Here is a 15,781-nt window from a genome sequence, read left to right as displayed (position 1 = left end):
CAAAAACCAGTTTCGTAGGATCTAATAATATACTTCAGCCCCCTACGTATAGCTCCTGTAGGAATCTACATCTACATCTACATGACTACTCTGCAATTCACATTTAAGAGCTTGGTAGAGGGTTCATCGAACCACACTCATACTATCTCTCTATCATTCCACTCCCGAACAGCGCGCGGGGAAAACGAACACCTAAACCTTTCTGTTCGAGCTCTGATTTCTCTTATTTTATTTTGATGATCATTCCTACCTATGTAGGTTGGGCTCAACAAAATATTTTCGCATTAGGAAGAGAAAGTTGGTGACTGAAACTTTGTAAACAGATCTCGCCGCGACGAAAAACGTCTTTGCTTCAATGACTTCCATCCCAATTCGCGTATCATATCTGCCACACTCTCTCCCCTATTACGTGATAATACAAAACGAGCTGCTCTTTTTTGCACCCTTTCGATGTCCTCCGTCAATCCCACCTGGTAAGGCTCCCACACCGCGCAGCAATATTCTGAGGACGAACGAATGTAGTGTAAGCTGTCTCTTTAGTGGACTTGTTGCATCTCCTAAGTGTCCTGCCAATGAAACGCAACCTTTGGCTCGCCTTCCCCACGATATTATCTATGTGGTCTTTCCAACTGAAGTTGTTCGTAATTTTAATACCCAGGTACTTAGTTGAATTGACAGCTTTGAGAATTGTTCTATTTATCGAGTAATCGAATTCCAACGGATTTCTTTTGGAACTCATGTGGATCACCTCACACTTTTCGTTATTTAGCGTCAACTGCCACCTGCCACACCATACAGAAATCTTTTCTAAATCGCTTTGCAACTGATACTGGTCTTCGGATGACCTTACTAGACGGTAAATTACAGCATCATCTGCGAACAATCTAAGAGAACTGCTCAGATCGTCACCCAGGTCATTTATATAGATCAGGAACATCAGAGGTCCCAGGATGCTTCCCTGGGGAACACCTGATATCACTTCAGTTTTACTCGATGATTTGCCGTCTATTACTACGAACTGCGACCTTCCTGACAGAAAATCACGAATCCAGTCGCACAACTGAGTCGATACCCCATAGGCCCGCAGCTTGATTAGAAGTCGCTTGTGAGGAACGGTGTCAAAAGCTTTCCGGAAATCTAGAAATACGGAATCAACTTGAGATCCCCTGTCGATAGCGGCCATTACTTCGTGCGAATAAAGAGCTAGCTGCGTTGCACAAGAACGATGTTTTCTGAAACTATGCTGATTACGTATCAATAGATCGTTCCCTTCAAGGTGATTCATAATGTTTGAATATAGTATATGCTCCAAAACTCTACTGCAAACCGACGTCAATGATATAGGTCTGTAGTTCGATGGATTACTCCTACTACCCTTCTTAAACACTGGTGCGACCTGCGCAATTTTCCAGTCTGTAGGTACAGATCTATCGGTGAGCGAGCGGTTGTATATGATTGCTAAGTAGGGAGCTATTGTATCAGCGTAATCTGAAAGGAACCTAATCGGTATACATTCTGGACCTGGAGACCTGCCCGTATCAAGCGATTTGAGTTGCTTCGCAACCCCTAAGGTATCTACTTCTAAGAAACTCATGCTAGCAGCTGTTCGTGTTTCAAATTCTGGAATGGCACAGAAAAGTTTAGATTATTCAAATAACCTTTGAGAACGCACACAGATAACGTTTTCGACAATCTTCGATGCTGCGACAGGTGGATACCCCGTAATTTTGAAGGCACGAATGAACGTGCAGTCATTGTGAATGGAATTTTAAACCCTCGCCAGGCAGTGCCAGGCCAACCAGGAACCAAAAGATGGTATATGCAGAAAGACGACACTCACACAACTATCGCCATCCTTCAACAACAGATGACCAATAGGCGACGTTATCGACTGTGAAATATTAGTTAACAACGGGTGAGCAATTAGAGGAACGGAGTCAGCACTAATTGCTCACTAGTGCTGACTCCATTACTCTGTTGTTTGATCAGGGGGAGAGCTGTCTTCCAGGAATAATTTAAGCAAAAGCCTCTGTCTATATTTGTAAGGTCACTTGCTAGTTTAATCTCAACGGATTCCGTAATAACTCTGGCCCTGAAACTGGAATTGAACTCCAGATTCTCTGTGCTTCTATATTTCATCGCATAACTGCTATCAAGGTAATGTTTCGCAATCGCAATTTCTTGAACTATTGTGAGCGTGAATGACGCTTACGCACTTTGCCTCTGTCTCAACAGTGTGGGTGGGCTGATGAATGTATGACATGCCACAATTGCAAAGGGCACGGTACACATTCGCCTAAGCAAACCAATCCCAGTCCCAAACGGCCCTAATTTCACGTCGTGTTTCTTGACAATACGGGACCCAGCGAAGTGCCACAGTGGTTAACACACTGGACTCGCATTCGCGAGGACGATGGTTCAGACCTGCCCCCCGCCATCCAGATTTAGATTTTCCGTGATTTCCCTAAATCACTCCAGGCAAATGCGGAATGGTTCCTTTGGAAGGGCAGAGCTGAGTTCTTTCTCCCTCGGAGGAAGAATCCGAGCTTGTGCTCCGTCTCTAATTACCGTGTTGCCGATGGACCGTTAGGCCCTAATCGTCCTTCCTGCTGGAAACACTACCTGCGTAAGGCAGACGTCTTATCATTATTCTCATCATTCACCCGATTCGCTGTTGATCGATAGCGCAACACGCGCCTGATTTACCTTGCTATATCGTTTTTGTCAGAAGACAAAGATGGGATAACTCAGAAGACAAAATTTCATGATCTAAAACGATGTGGGCTGTACGAACCAATAAACAACGTACCCCTTGATACTGAGCTGAATGGTGAGCAGTGCCAGTCTGAAGAAACAAACCAGTGTGAGCTGCCTTGCCGTAAAAGGCGTGTCCCAACGTGTCATCGTCCTTCCTCCTGACCACCATATCACGGAAAGGGAAACAGCCATCCTTTTCTGTCTCTCTAGTGAAGCAAATGTTCAGGCGGTTGGAACTGATATGTTCTAAACGTCTGTGTGGTTCCTCGCTGCCATGAGAAAAAATAACAAAAGTGTCGTTTGCATATCTACAAAAGCATGCAGGGGTCAATGTGGCCTACTCCAGAGCATGTCCCTCGAAATAGGTGACAAAAGGTTCCCCATTCCAAGGCTACTTCTGGTAGCTCATAGAGCTGGTCACTGAATAAAAAGTAAGTGGAACTCGACACATGTAGAATCAGGTTAGTTAATTCGACATCAAACCTAACCTCAGTTAACGGTTAAGAAACAGACAAAAGGAAGCAGAGAGAAGAGAGGGGTCCCATCAGTCGTCAAAAGCAGTCACTTATGTCGTACTACGAAATCTGTCGAATTCCTTGTGTGATGTACATACTAACATACTAGTCATACTAGTACGAAGGTGTTTTGCTACATGATATGTCGGAAGGTCGTATACTGTAGGTGGTACAGCGAAAGGAGTTACTTCTGCTTGACTCCTGCTCTCTCACTGGTCAAGGAAAAAAGTGGGATAGTTGCGGCTGTTTGCTCAACCGTTGTCAATAATTCACTATCGATAATGTTGACAACTCTGATCTTTGGTTGAGTGATGTCTAAATGTTTACAGGGAGTGTTGTCCTTCTGCACTCGCCATCGTTTGGTTCCTTGTTGACGTAGCCAAGGGTACCATTTGTCACGCATAGCGATCTCTTTCGTTCGACTTTCGGAGAAGTTAGTCATCTACGTTCCTGTAAGTTATTTGAACAACCAAAATGCTAGGAGAAGCCCACTTTTCGCAAGACTAGACTAATTATATTGTACAGTGAGACAACGAAACGTTCTTCCCGGCCTCTATACGTGATTGGAACGGGTAGAGTCACTAAAACGTGGTTCAATACTAAATATCCTCTGTGACTTTGTAGGCTTTCCCGGAGTAATAAGTCTTGAAGTCTCCTCGGGTTTGGCGCCTGATCTTAAAACCAACATGATTCAATAATTCGGCGATCCAACTGTGCACTACCCTCAGGAAAACAGTTCAGCTGCTGAAGACTGCCGGACAGTTGGATTGTGGAAATACTGAATCACGTTTCTTTTATGATCCGGGAGCAACCCGAGGAGATTTTCAAGTTTGCCGTCTACTTTACTATAGTTTGCAGAGAATGTACACGGACAGCCCCAATGTAATGCGGAAACGGCTACTAGATGTCACGAGAAGCAAACCCACCAGTATGAAAGGAGTGTTGTGTTGGTAGTAGAGAAGCAGTGCGACACGTGGGACGTAGGGAAAGCAGGAAAGGTGTGGACGGAGCCTAATCAGTTACCGTTGGTTGCACAGAAAACACATACACTTTAGTTTTAAAGAAAGAAAACTCTCAACAATCATTTTTAAAAGATTTTACTACACTGGCGGCTGAAAGCCTTATTAGAAGAATTGCAAGTTATTGTCGGCTGAAGGCCACAAGCAATTTCAAAAAAGGTCTGAATTACCAATAAGGTGGACAATTACACGTTAAAAATACCCTAAATCCTTTTAACAATCTTAATAACTGTAACAAGTTATAGTGACGGCTGGATGCCTTATCAAGACAGAATTGAAATTATTTGTTGGCTGAATGCCACAAGCAATGTTACAAACAATTGACGGCTGAAGGCCAGCAGCAATTTCAGAATACACAACGGCTGAAGGCCTGAATTACAAGTGAGGAAGGCAGTTACGCATTAACAAATACAAAGATACTTTCCTCTTAACAATGAAAACGGTAACAAGTTATAGTAACGGCAGAAGGGCTTATTAAGAAAAAATTGCAAATTATTGGTCGGCTGAAGGCCACAAATAATGTTACACAGCCAGGCTCACTCTTGCCCGGCTCCATGTTTAACCTGGCTAACATGAACGCGAAATACCTTGCTGGATGACATGTCCCTAACTTTAAGATTAACTGGACTAATTATTCTAACAATCCTGCAGGGACCTCTATACGGCGGCGTCATTTTCCCCCTTAAATCTTGCCCGGTTGTAGCGGCATGATTCCTGATAAAAATGAGATCGCCGATCTTACCCTTAAAGGGGCGACGTCCTTGATTATATCTAATGGCTTGGTGATGGTGAGCCAAATTAATATTTCGCGTGGTCCGTTCCCAGTTTTCTCTCGGGGCCACTGGAGTAATGGTCGCAGCCAAAAGGTCACTCATACTTCAGAGATTAGGTAATGGAAGAATTGAGAGTGTAGGCAAACATAAGTGACACAGGTGTTGCACCGGTAGCCTCATTGCGGGCTGAATTAAAAGCCTAGTTAAGCCATGGTAAAGTCGAGTCCCAGCGGGTTGGAGTCGTGGCATGGTAGATACTAAGAGCAGCCTTAAGGTTCCTATTAACCCGTTCTGCAAAAGAGGGGTTGGAATAATATGGTGTGGTGGTGATGTGTTTAATCCATGGTTAAAGCAAAAGTTCTTAAAGAACCTAGAACCAAAAGCAGGGGCATTATCAGGCACAAGAGGTTTCGGAGGACCGAACCAAGAGAAGACTTTAGACAACTGGTTGATAGCGATCTTGGCCGTAACACCGCGAGTAGGGAGCAACCACGTGAAGCGCGAAAATGCGTCAACAACTAGTAAGACATAACGGTTACATCTCCTCGTACGAGGCAAAGGACCTATATAATCCAAGAAGAGCCTGTCTAACGGATAGAGTTCCCCCTGAGACTGAAGAAGACCTTTACGGGCACCAGAATAGAGCTTGGCGAGTTTTCAGTGATCGCACCTCGCCACAAATCCACGAGTATCACGATACAAATGCGGCCACAAAAATCCGTAACGGAACCGGTTCACAGTTTTATAAAGGCCGAGACGGCCGCCGACAGCAGAAGCATGAAAATAGCGCAGCACCGTGGGTACCAAATCATCGGGTAGGCAGACCACCAACTCCTGGCCGTGTCCCACCACTTTACAAAAAACGCCCTTACTCAGGCAGTACTCTGCTCTCCCGCCTCGAGGCACAGGCGAGATCACAAAAGGGCCCGGTTGTCTCAGTTAGAATGTTATTCGCACCGATAACCGGCTGAGAATTCTCCCAACCTTCCCCCTACCCTCCCGTGAACTTCCGGCTGAGAGCAGCGGCGATGACATTCTCAGATCCACGTACATGCTTAACATTAAAGCGGAAGACAGATATCCGGACCGCCAAAGGGCTATTCGACCGGTCTTGCGAGTCCTGGCTAACACCCAACTCAGGGTGTCCAAATAAAAACTAAACTTCTCGAGAGCGAACAACACCGCCAAAGCCTCGCATTCATAGATGGAATAATTAGCCTCGGCCGAAGTAAGCCGACGAGAGGCATAAGCTGCAGGGCGCCTATCGCCTTGTTGTTCTTGAAGAAGAACAGCGGCAATTTCGGCATGAGAGGCATCAGTCTGCACAATGAAAGTCTCAATAAAGTTAGGTACTGCTAAAACCAGAGGATTGGCGATAGCGATTTTAATCGCTTCAAAGGCATGCTGCTGCTCTTCCCCCCAAACAAACAGGCGATGCTTCCTACTTAGATCATTAAGTGGCAAGGCCAGTTGTGCAAAATTAGCAATGAACTTCCGAAAGAAACTGGCCATGCCAATAAACCTGGCGATGCCCTTCTTATCTTTTGGGGAAGGACACTGCCTGAGAGCCTTAGTACCCTCTTGATCACACACTATACTCTGTGGCAATCCAATGGAGGGGTTTGGGTTTGGCTAACGCCAGGAGAACGTTATCTGCCTTTATGTGCAGTGCCAATAGTGAAGTACGTAGGCGGTGGTGTTTTTTGTAGTCGGGATGTGGTTCCCTTTTGCACTTAAGTAAACATTGAATGTGTATGGGCATGAACGCATTTTACAGAATTACCGTAGAGGAACAGTTTGGTGGCGATGACTGCTTGTATCAGCATGACAGTGGACCCTGTCATGTGTCTCTTCATAGCGGTTTGTGGAGAACAGCGTTCCTAAAATGGACTGGCCTACCCAGAATCGCGATCTGAAACCTTTGAGATTAGTTAGAACGTCGACTTCACTCCGGACCCCAGCGTCCATCACCTTCTCTGGTTTCAGCTCTTGAGTACGCGAGTGGTGGTGGCACTCTTTAAAAAACTGGCGTTTTAGGTTCGGCAGGATCTTTCGACGAAATTTGATGTTCCACATCCTGGAGGACCTCCTCACTACGGATCAATTGGAATGAAAGTAAATCTAATCTAATCTAATCTAATCTAAGAATCGGCTGCCAATGCTCCACAGACATTGAGACACCTCACTGAAAGTGTCCGCAGCAGAATTCAAGCCGTCATAAAGACAAAGGATAGACACACCCAATATTAATGTCCACTAATTGGTTCCCGCTAAATTTCTGTTACACAATAAATCACATCAGTGTAAAGGCCGAAAATTTGACGACGTACTTGGGGATCACAATTGCGAATAACTGAAATTAGAACTATTACACAGGTAATGTTCTGGAGGAAGGCAGCGAAAGACCACGATTTATTGGCAGAACATGCAGCCAGTCTACCAAAGAGACTGCCTACACTACGCTTGATCCTCCTCTTCTGGAGTATTATCGTGCGTTATGGGATCCGCATTAGATAGGATTAACGGAGGACATCGCCAGAGTTCAAAGAAGGGCAGCTCGTTTTGTATCATCAAGAAATAGGAATGAGAGGGTCACGGATATGTTACGCGAGTGGTGGTGGCACTCTTTAAAAAACTGGCGTTTTAGGTTCGCCAGGATTTTTCGACGAAATTTGAATCCTCCGAAATGGTTCAAATGGCTCTGAGCACTATGGGACTTATAATCTGAGGTCATCAGTCCCCTAGAACTTAGAACTACTTAAATCTAACTAACCTAAGGACATCACACACATCCATGCCCGAGTCAGGATTCGAACCTGCGACCGTAGCGGTCACGCGGTTCCAGACTGAAGCGCCTAGAACCGCTCGGCCACACCGGCCGGCTGAATCCTCCGAACGCGAAACTATTTTATTGACCAACTACATAGGAAGAAATGACAATCGTAATAAAATAAGAGAAATCAGAGCTCGTACGGAAAGATTTAAGTGTTCTTTTTACCCACGCGCTTTTCGAGAGTGGACCGATAGATAAATAGTTGGTAGGTGGTTCGATGAATGCTCTGCCAGGCACTTAATTATGAATTGCAGAGTAATCATGTAGATGCAGATCAGACAGTGTGTAGACGTAGATGTGGAATAACATTACCGCGAAGTACTTGAGTCCATTGCAGATTCCGGGAGGTTTAATATGAATATTATAAAGTGCCACAGGACCTATTTCTTCTGTTTGTGAGCGCGATCTTCGTGTAGCCACACATAAGATGTGCTGCCGTATGCGGAATTACTGAAACCGCATAGCGCAGTGCGGATTGCTGGACGGAGAGCATGTGTTGCAGCGACGCCTGCAGCGTTATGGATAGGCAGCCCGCGCTGTTTGTGGAGGTGTCTCCGTTGCCCAATTACGCTCCGCCGCCGAGCCGGCAGCGCGCGTTCGCATTGATCGCCTCGCCTTCCGGTTTTTAATTTTGCCGGAAGCCTCCGCCGCCCCCTGCCCCAGCATCGCCGCATTCCCGCCTCCTTTGTCCGCTGCAGGCAGGCAGCCGGGCCCCACTTTCCCTTTTAAATGGCAGCCCGCGTCTCCTGCTCAGTCATTCGAGAGCTATTTAACGCAGCTGAACAAAAGTCAGCGGAACACGTAAAATGGGAAACGTCAGAGTGTCCAATTACAGCCTTCAGAAGCGTGTCCGAAATGCGACAGGCGCAGCCTGAATGCTTCCCATTTTTAAACATTTCGTGAGTAATGTGTATAACCTGCTGGTACAGAGTGGTATATCGAAGATGAAAAGCAAATTTAGGCGCGGGGTGGCACAGTGACAATGAAAATGTATTCAACATTCGTCGCACAGCGTCATATTTCGCCTCTGTCACCTAGAAAATGGCTTGATGCCCCACTGCTACAAAATATTTTGAAGAAAGGCATATTTAATCCTGCAGTATTATACATTTGCGCACTACCTGTGAACACTACACTGAATAACTGCAAGGGGAAGTTAAATGAAAACCGATCACCCACTGCAACAGGACCATGGTATGGTCCCATTCAAAAGTAATCAACAAACGCATAAAGTCGTTCATCCCTCTGAGTGAGAAGACTATCGATTCCTCTTCGGTAGAACGCAGTCGGCCGCTGACGGGTCCACAACAGCACGCACGCTTGCACTTGCTCGTCCGACTGAAATCGATGTCCACTCATGAATTTCTTCAGATCGCCAACGGTGAAAGATCCAGGCTGTACGGAGGATGCTGCAGTGTTTCCCAACGAAAAAGCTGAAACGTGCCCTTCCTCCAAGTGTCAGTCTAGGAACGTCTGTATCATGCAACAGGATGAGTCTATCGGACAGCATTCCTGGGAGTTTTGACTTTATGGCATATCACAGTTTCTGCAAAGGGTATGCATAACGCTGCGCAATGATTGTAGTGCTACGCTCGAAGAACTCTACGAACAGATGGCCCCTGCAGTCGAAGAAGGAGGTCATCATGACCTTACCGGAACTTGCGTGAAAAACTTTGAATTTCATTGGTGGGGGGAGATGTGGGATTTGCCTCTGTTGGCTTTGCTCTTTACCCTCGGGATGACGAAATGCTGTCGGATGGAATCTGTTGCACGATAACGCCCGCACGCTCACCGTCAATAGGACGATGGTTACGCTTAAGCGATTTGGTTGGGAAACGCTGCAACATCATTCTTACAGCCACTGTCTTTCACCGTGTCATTTTCACATCGTTACTGACGTGAAGAAAGACATGCGTGTACATCGGTTTCAGTGGAACTAGGAAGTGTAAGAGTGGATGCGGTTGTGGATCCATCTGCGACCGACCGCGATCTACAAAGCAGGAATGGATAGTCTCGTCTCTCAGTGGGAGAAATTTCTTAACGCGCGGAATGATTACTTTTGAATGGAACCCTTCCACGGTCCCGTTGTGCAGGGCGTTCGGTTTGCATTTGACTGGCCCTCATATGTACCTCAATTATCATAATAATCAAAAATCACAATTTTTAAACTGCTAATTCATGTTTTATTGTTATGAAATTGTAGTCAATAGCCCGCCGCTGTGGCCGAACGGTTCTAGGCGCTTCAGTCTGGAACCGCGCTGCTGTTACGGTCGCAGGTTCGAATCCTGCCTCTGGCATGGATGTGTGTGATGTCCTTAGGTTAGTTAGGTTTGAGTAGTTCTAAGTTCTAGGGGACTGATGACCTAAGATGTTAAGTCCCATAGTGCTCAGAGCCATTTGAACCATTGTTCTTTGTTCTCAGTTCGAGCAACAGATACGCTGTTCATTTATTTGAGGTTCATGTTATTGCTTTGTAAACTATGTTACGGTACACCCTGCACATCTCGACAATTTGACACTCTCCATATTTTTTAAATGTGTCGACATCTCTCTACATCTTCTACATCTATATCTGCATCTGCATCTACATCTACATCTACATATATACTGAGCAAGTGAAAGGAATATAGAACGAGCTTTATGAGTTTTCCGTCCTGCTGCATTCACATATTCAACGAGGGAAAATTGACTGTCTAAACGCAACTATACTCATCTTAATCGATACGCATGCAGCAGTATGCGCTACCTAATGTGTTACAACACACCATGCATAAAAATGGAATATTTCCTGGGTTCATACCTCGGGATCTGTTGGTGATAGAAAGGAAGGGTTAAGTGTCTCGAATAGCCCTTGGTCTACGGACCATTTGTATACCAAATAGAAGGATCGTCTTACGGTAACTGTGCTACAGTACAGGGTCAAAGTTTAAATATTACATACTTCCTCCAGTTTAGGCACTGAAGCGAATCGGTTGGTTATATTTTGGATTAGGTGTGATCTACGATCTACGGTGCGTCTTAAGGGTTTCTAAGAAAACCGAGAAACCTGGTTTTTGAATACCAGAACCGAGCCGTGCATTCCAATCCGACTATGAACTGCAAATGGCTGAAATTTTTACAATACATTCCTTAGATCCAGATCTCAAATAACCTTGAAAATGTTTTATCTTGATGAGATTGTACACGTAAAATACGTACGTAAAATCCAGTGTGAGGCGAAAACGTAGTTTCTAAAGTAAAGTAGCACGGAGAAATATGCTGTAAAGTTTCACCGTTATCATATGAAGGGTTCTGGGGATCCCATATTGTTATAGTACTGATGAACATGCAAAATTTTTTGCACATAAAATCCGGTTAGAACTGTAAAATTATATAGTTTTGCGTTATTTCAGTTTCACACAGTTAAACTAGAAAAAAATTTTACTGAGCCATAGAATTCTATTCATATGAGTGGCATGCCCAGCTGTAGCAGGGAAAAGAAGGGAACCAGCGGAACAATGCTCCTATCGCAGCAGAAAAAAAAGGTGAATATTCTCCTGTGGACTTTCAAATGTGGGACACCAGCTACCTCATTCTACTTTCCTCAGCACCTTTAAATTTCCCCAAAAATTTTGGCACGCGAACGTATTCGCGCTTTTTGATGCTGAGAGACAAGGAGACAGTGGCAGTGGGTAAGAGACGGAACAGTAATGAATACTGGAAGATAGTAGACAGCAGTTGTGATATAGAAAGAGGGAAGGAGACAATGACAGTATGAGGAAAGAGAGGGACGCAATAGCAGTGAAACGTAGTTGACAGTGTCAGAACAGTACTAGGAAAAGAGTGAAAGAGACAGTGCCAGAGGGAGAGGAACAAACAGAGGGAGAAAGTGGAAGTGGGTGAGAGCCATGAATGAATGAATGAGAAAGCAGCAGAAAGAGAGAGCTAGAGGAGGACATTGTCAGTGAGAGGGGACAGTATTAGTAGAACAGAAAGAAGGAGACAGTGGCTGTGAGATGGGGGACAGTGACAGAGAGACACAAAGACATCTGAGTTAGACGGAATGAGTAAGAGAGAACGGGCGAATGGCGTGGATGGGTAAGAGCGACGTACAGCGATTGGCTAGCGGGTGTGAGGGAGTTACAGTTAGGGGAGCTTGTGGGAGTGAGAGATAAGTTGCATCTTGAAAACAGCGCGAATATGTCAGCAGGCCAAAATATTTGGGGACTTTTTAAAGGTGGCGGTGAAGGCAGAATGAGGTAGGTGGCACCACACTTTTCTGTTAGAGACTTTTAATAAGTAGGAGCATATTCCCCTTTTTGCGCTCCGGCAGGATCGTTTATCCTCTGGTCTTTCTTATGAGCCGAACGCGAGATATACGTTGGCAACAACTTAATGGTCGCAGTGTTTTGTTACAACACAGCTTCTCTTAATTTACCCAACACAGCTCCACGAAAGCTGCGTCGTGTTTCTTCTAAGCACTCCTATATAATCCTAATATCAGCTGCATTTTTGTGTGGAGTGTACTGACCCGTGACGATCCTGTGAGCGCGTCACTGAGTTCGTTCGGTGGCTGTTGTCAAACTTAGCTCAGACGTCTCCAAACACTAGACAGTGCTCTCAGAATCGGTCGCGCTAGCGTCTTCTGTGGGGTTTCCTTTATGGGTGGATTGCATTTTGCCCAGTACGTGCCTATAGACTTAACTATTCCATTCGCGTTCCGTGATACTGATTTTACGTGATCGTCCTTTTAAATATCGCCTCTTACCAATATTATCCCAAAATTCTTACATGGTGCGACGTGCTCAAAATGATCACCTGTAGTCTTGTAATCGGATACTGCGTGGTTGTTGCTTTTGATGTAAGCATTTTACTACGTTTCTCCGCATTTAAAGAGAGCTGCCATTGATTAAATCAAATAGAAATTTTGTCCAAGTATTTCTACAATTTTTTACTATCGCTCAACCATGTTATCCAGCATCGTCAGCGAACAATCTTATAGTGGTGCTGCTCTTATCATACAAATCTTTTGTGAATACTGAGGACACACTCAATGATGCTTCGTTTATATGGAATATTCGCCGTCTGGTACTGGGATGTGCCGGCCGTGGTGGACGAACGGTTCTAGGCGCTTCAGTCCGGAACCGCGCAACTACTACGGTAGCAGGTTAGAATCCTGCCTCGGGCATGGATGTGTGTGATGTCCTTAGGTTAGTTAGGTTTCAGTAGTTCTAAGTTCTAGGGTACTGATGACCTCAGATGTTAAGTCCATAGTGCTCAGAGCAATTTGAACCATTTTTACTGGGATGTGTTACTCAAATATTCATCTACCCTATCATGAAGACTGTGCAAAACTTAAGGGGGAGAGTAACTTTCGCACGGTGTGTCACTGACAAGTATCATAGCTGGATGATACTTCGACCGTACGTAAAAAGAACTGCTATAGTGTAGTAGAGAAGATAAGTGAAATAAATACGCAATGAGGCGAACAGAAATGACAGTTTTATTTTGAATGACACTAATTACACTGAAGTCATCGCGATTTACGATGGTACTTTGGACATAACAAGGGGGGACCTGTTTTTAGAAGGGTTGTGTGATCATCACGGACGGCAGTGTGTGCTCTGCAACGTGCTTCCATGCTAGCCGCAAGGCTGGAAAGACTTCCGTGTGGCAGGTCGCTCGGTTCCTCCACAGGCGCCGTTCACTACTGCTGGATGGTCGTTCGTGCTTGTGGACGTGCTTCAATACATCTCTCGATACGTGCTCGATGGAGTTTAAGACGGGGGAACGGCCACGCCAGTGCGTTCGCCGAATATCCACTCGTTACAAGAGCACCTCCACCTCCGCGGCTCCATGCGTTCGCTCGTTGTCGCCCATAAAAATGAAGTCAGTCTCGAATGCACCCCTGAAAGACACCCATGGGGAAGGAGTACAGTGTTACAATAACGCCGAAAGGTGAGTGTGCCGTGTTGAGCATTATGCTTCTCCACACCATAACACCTGGACCACCAAAACGATCATGTTCGACAATGTCCCTGGGTGCATTACGTACCCTCATATGGCGCTAGAGGTGGGAACACGTACTGAAAAACATTGTTAAAAATGATTTTTGGTGGCCCGGTCGTTGTGCCGTGGGGAGGCATAATATTTAATCCGCGTACTGACCTTCAGATCTTTGTCCACCACATCACGTGAAACTCGGTCAAAAGCCTTTTCCAGGTCCAGCGAAGGTATGATAGGTAATTGAAACCCTCAGCTGCCGACATTTAGTAATGTCAGCTGCCCGTTGTTGACATACCTCGATGGGGACAACTGGAAATGTGTGCCCCAACCGGGTCTCGAACCCGGGATCTCCTGCTTACATGGCAGACGCTCTATCCATCTGAGCCACCGACGACACAGATGAAGAGCGCGACTGCAGGGACTTATCCCTTGCACGCTTCCCGTGAGACCCACATTCCCAACTGTCCACAATCTACATACGTAATGTTCCTAATAGATACTTAGTGGGCGCAAGTAATGAGTGAATGGGCAAAGTATCTATTAGGAACATTACGTATGTAGATTGTGGACAGTTGGGAATGTGGGTCTCACGGGAAGCGTGCAAGGGATAAGTCCCTGCAGTCGCGCTCTTCATCTGTGTCGTCGGTGGCTCAGATGGATAGAGCGTCTGCCATGTAAGCAGGAGATCCCGGGTTCGAGTCCCGGTCGGGGCACACATTTTCAGCTGTCCCCATCGAGGTATGTCAACAACACCTGTCGGCAGCTGAGGGTTTCAATTACCTATCATTTATTTTAGAGAAGCTGCACCGTCGTCAATCGTATCTGTTTGTTCGAGAACAGTTACAATTTTCATATCCAGCGAAGGTGCTTAGATTCGTCACACTGTTGCTCAGTGAGGAAGCGAGGTGTGGGAACAGCATCGGCAACCTTTCAGCTTTACACAAAACCACACCGGTGATAATATTGACAACCTTGATCATTCTGCTGTCTACTATGCGTTCTAAGATCTTCATTGTACGAAATAGGCGGCGTACAGGACGCTAGTTGGAGTAATCACAAACCAATAACATTAATAACACACTGCATCCTACGTCGTGATGGAGTACAAATGCTTGTTGATATTGTAGGTCCCGTTTGAATACAGCAACGAGTGGACCGCCGCGGGTGGCAACGCGCCATTCGAGTCCCAGCGTGGCGGTGCGCAGCGCGGATCGATTCGCCGCCGGCGCGGCACAAGTGGTTATTGTTGCCGGCGCCGCGACGCGCCGCGACGGCGACGGCGACGCCCGACGCCGGGGCGCCGTGGCTGGGGTCGGCAGGAATAGGGGCGCGCCGAGGGCCGAGGGCCGAGGGGAGGCCGCCTCTCGTCTCGCGCCCGCCGTTCTGTTTGCTCCCGCGGCGCCTATGTGTGAATTCTTCAGCCACTACAGGCCCTCAGTACAACGCTAATAATGGCACGTTCTCCGTCTAGCACGAGAGGGTGCTTCGGGAATGGATTTTCACTCTAAACAGAGAGTGTGCTAACTTGAAACTTCCTGGCAGATTAAAACTGTGCACCGGAGCGGGACTCGAACCTCGGATCTGTGCCTTTAACGGGCAAGTGCTCTGACTAAGCTACCCAAGTACGACTCACGATCCATCGTCACAGCTACAGATAATTTAGCGTAGTTACCTACAGTGCTTGCTATTTACAGACTTTTTCAGTAAAATGACTCAATATTTCTATTCAAAATTTTCTTTATGGTGTGGAAAGAATTGTCAAGGAGAAACATTTTGCAATATACATTTGAAAACACTACTTCTGTCTATCGGACGTTTTATTTCGACGGGTAGATTGTCAAAGAGTCGTGCAGTTACATTTTCATCCATTTCTGTGCCACAGATGCATTACAGGATGAT

At 45.9% G+C, this 15,781-nt stretch overlaps 1 non-coding gene across 1 annotated transcript; it reads left to right on the top strand.

Moving 5' to 3' along the window:
- Nucleotides 1-14,520: 14,520 nt before the first annotated feature.
- Nucleotides 14,521-14,595, top strand: Trnat-ugu (transfer RNA threonine (anticodon UGU)). The gene has a single exon. It is a non-coding gene; the product is annotated as a tRNA-Thr (tRNA).
- The last annotated feature ends 1,186 nt before the right edge of the window (nucleotides 14,596-15,781 follow it).

Source organism: Schistocerca cancellata, chromosome 3 (assembly GCF_023864275.1).
Source record: "Schistocerca cancellata isolate TAMUIC-IGC-003103 chromosome 3, iqSchCanc2.1, whole genome shotgun sequence".
Classification (NCBI taxonomy): domain Eukaryota; kingdom Metazoa; phylum Arthropoda; class Insecta; order Orthoptera; family Acrididae; genus Schistocerca; species Schistocerca cancellata.
The sequence above is the reverse complement of the archived record's forward strand: the minus strand, read 5'-3'. Positions and strand labels throughout refer to the sequence as shown.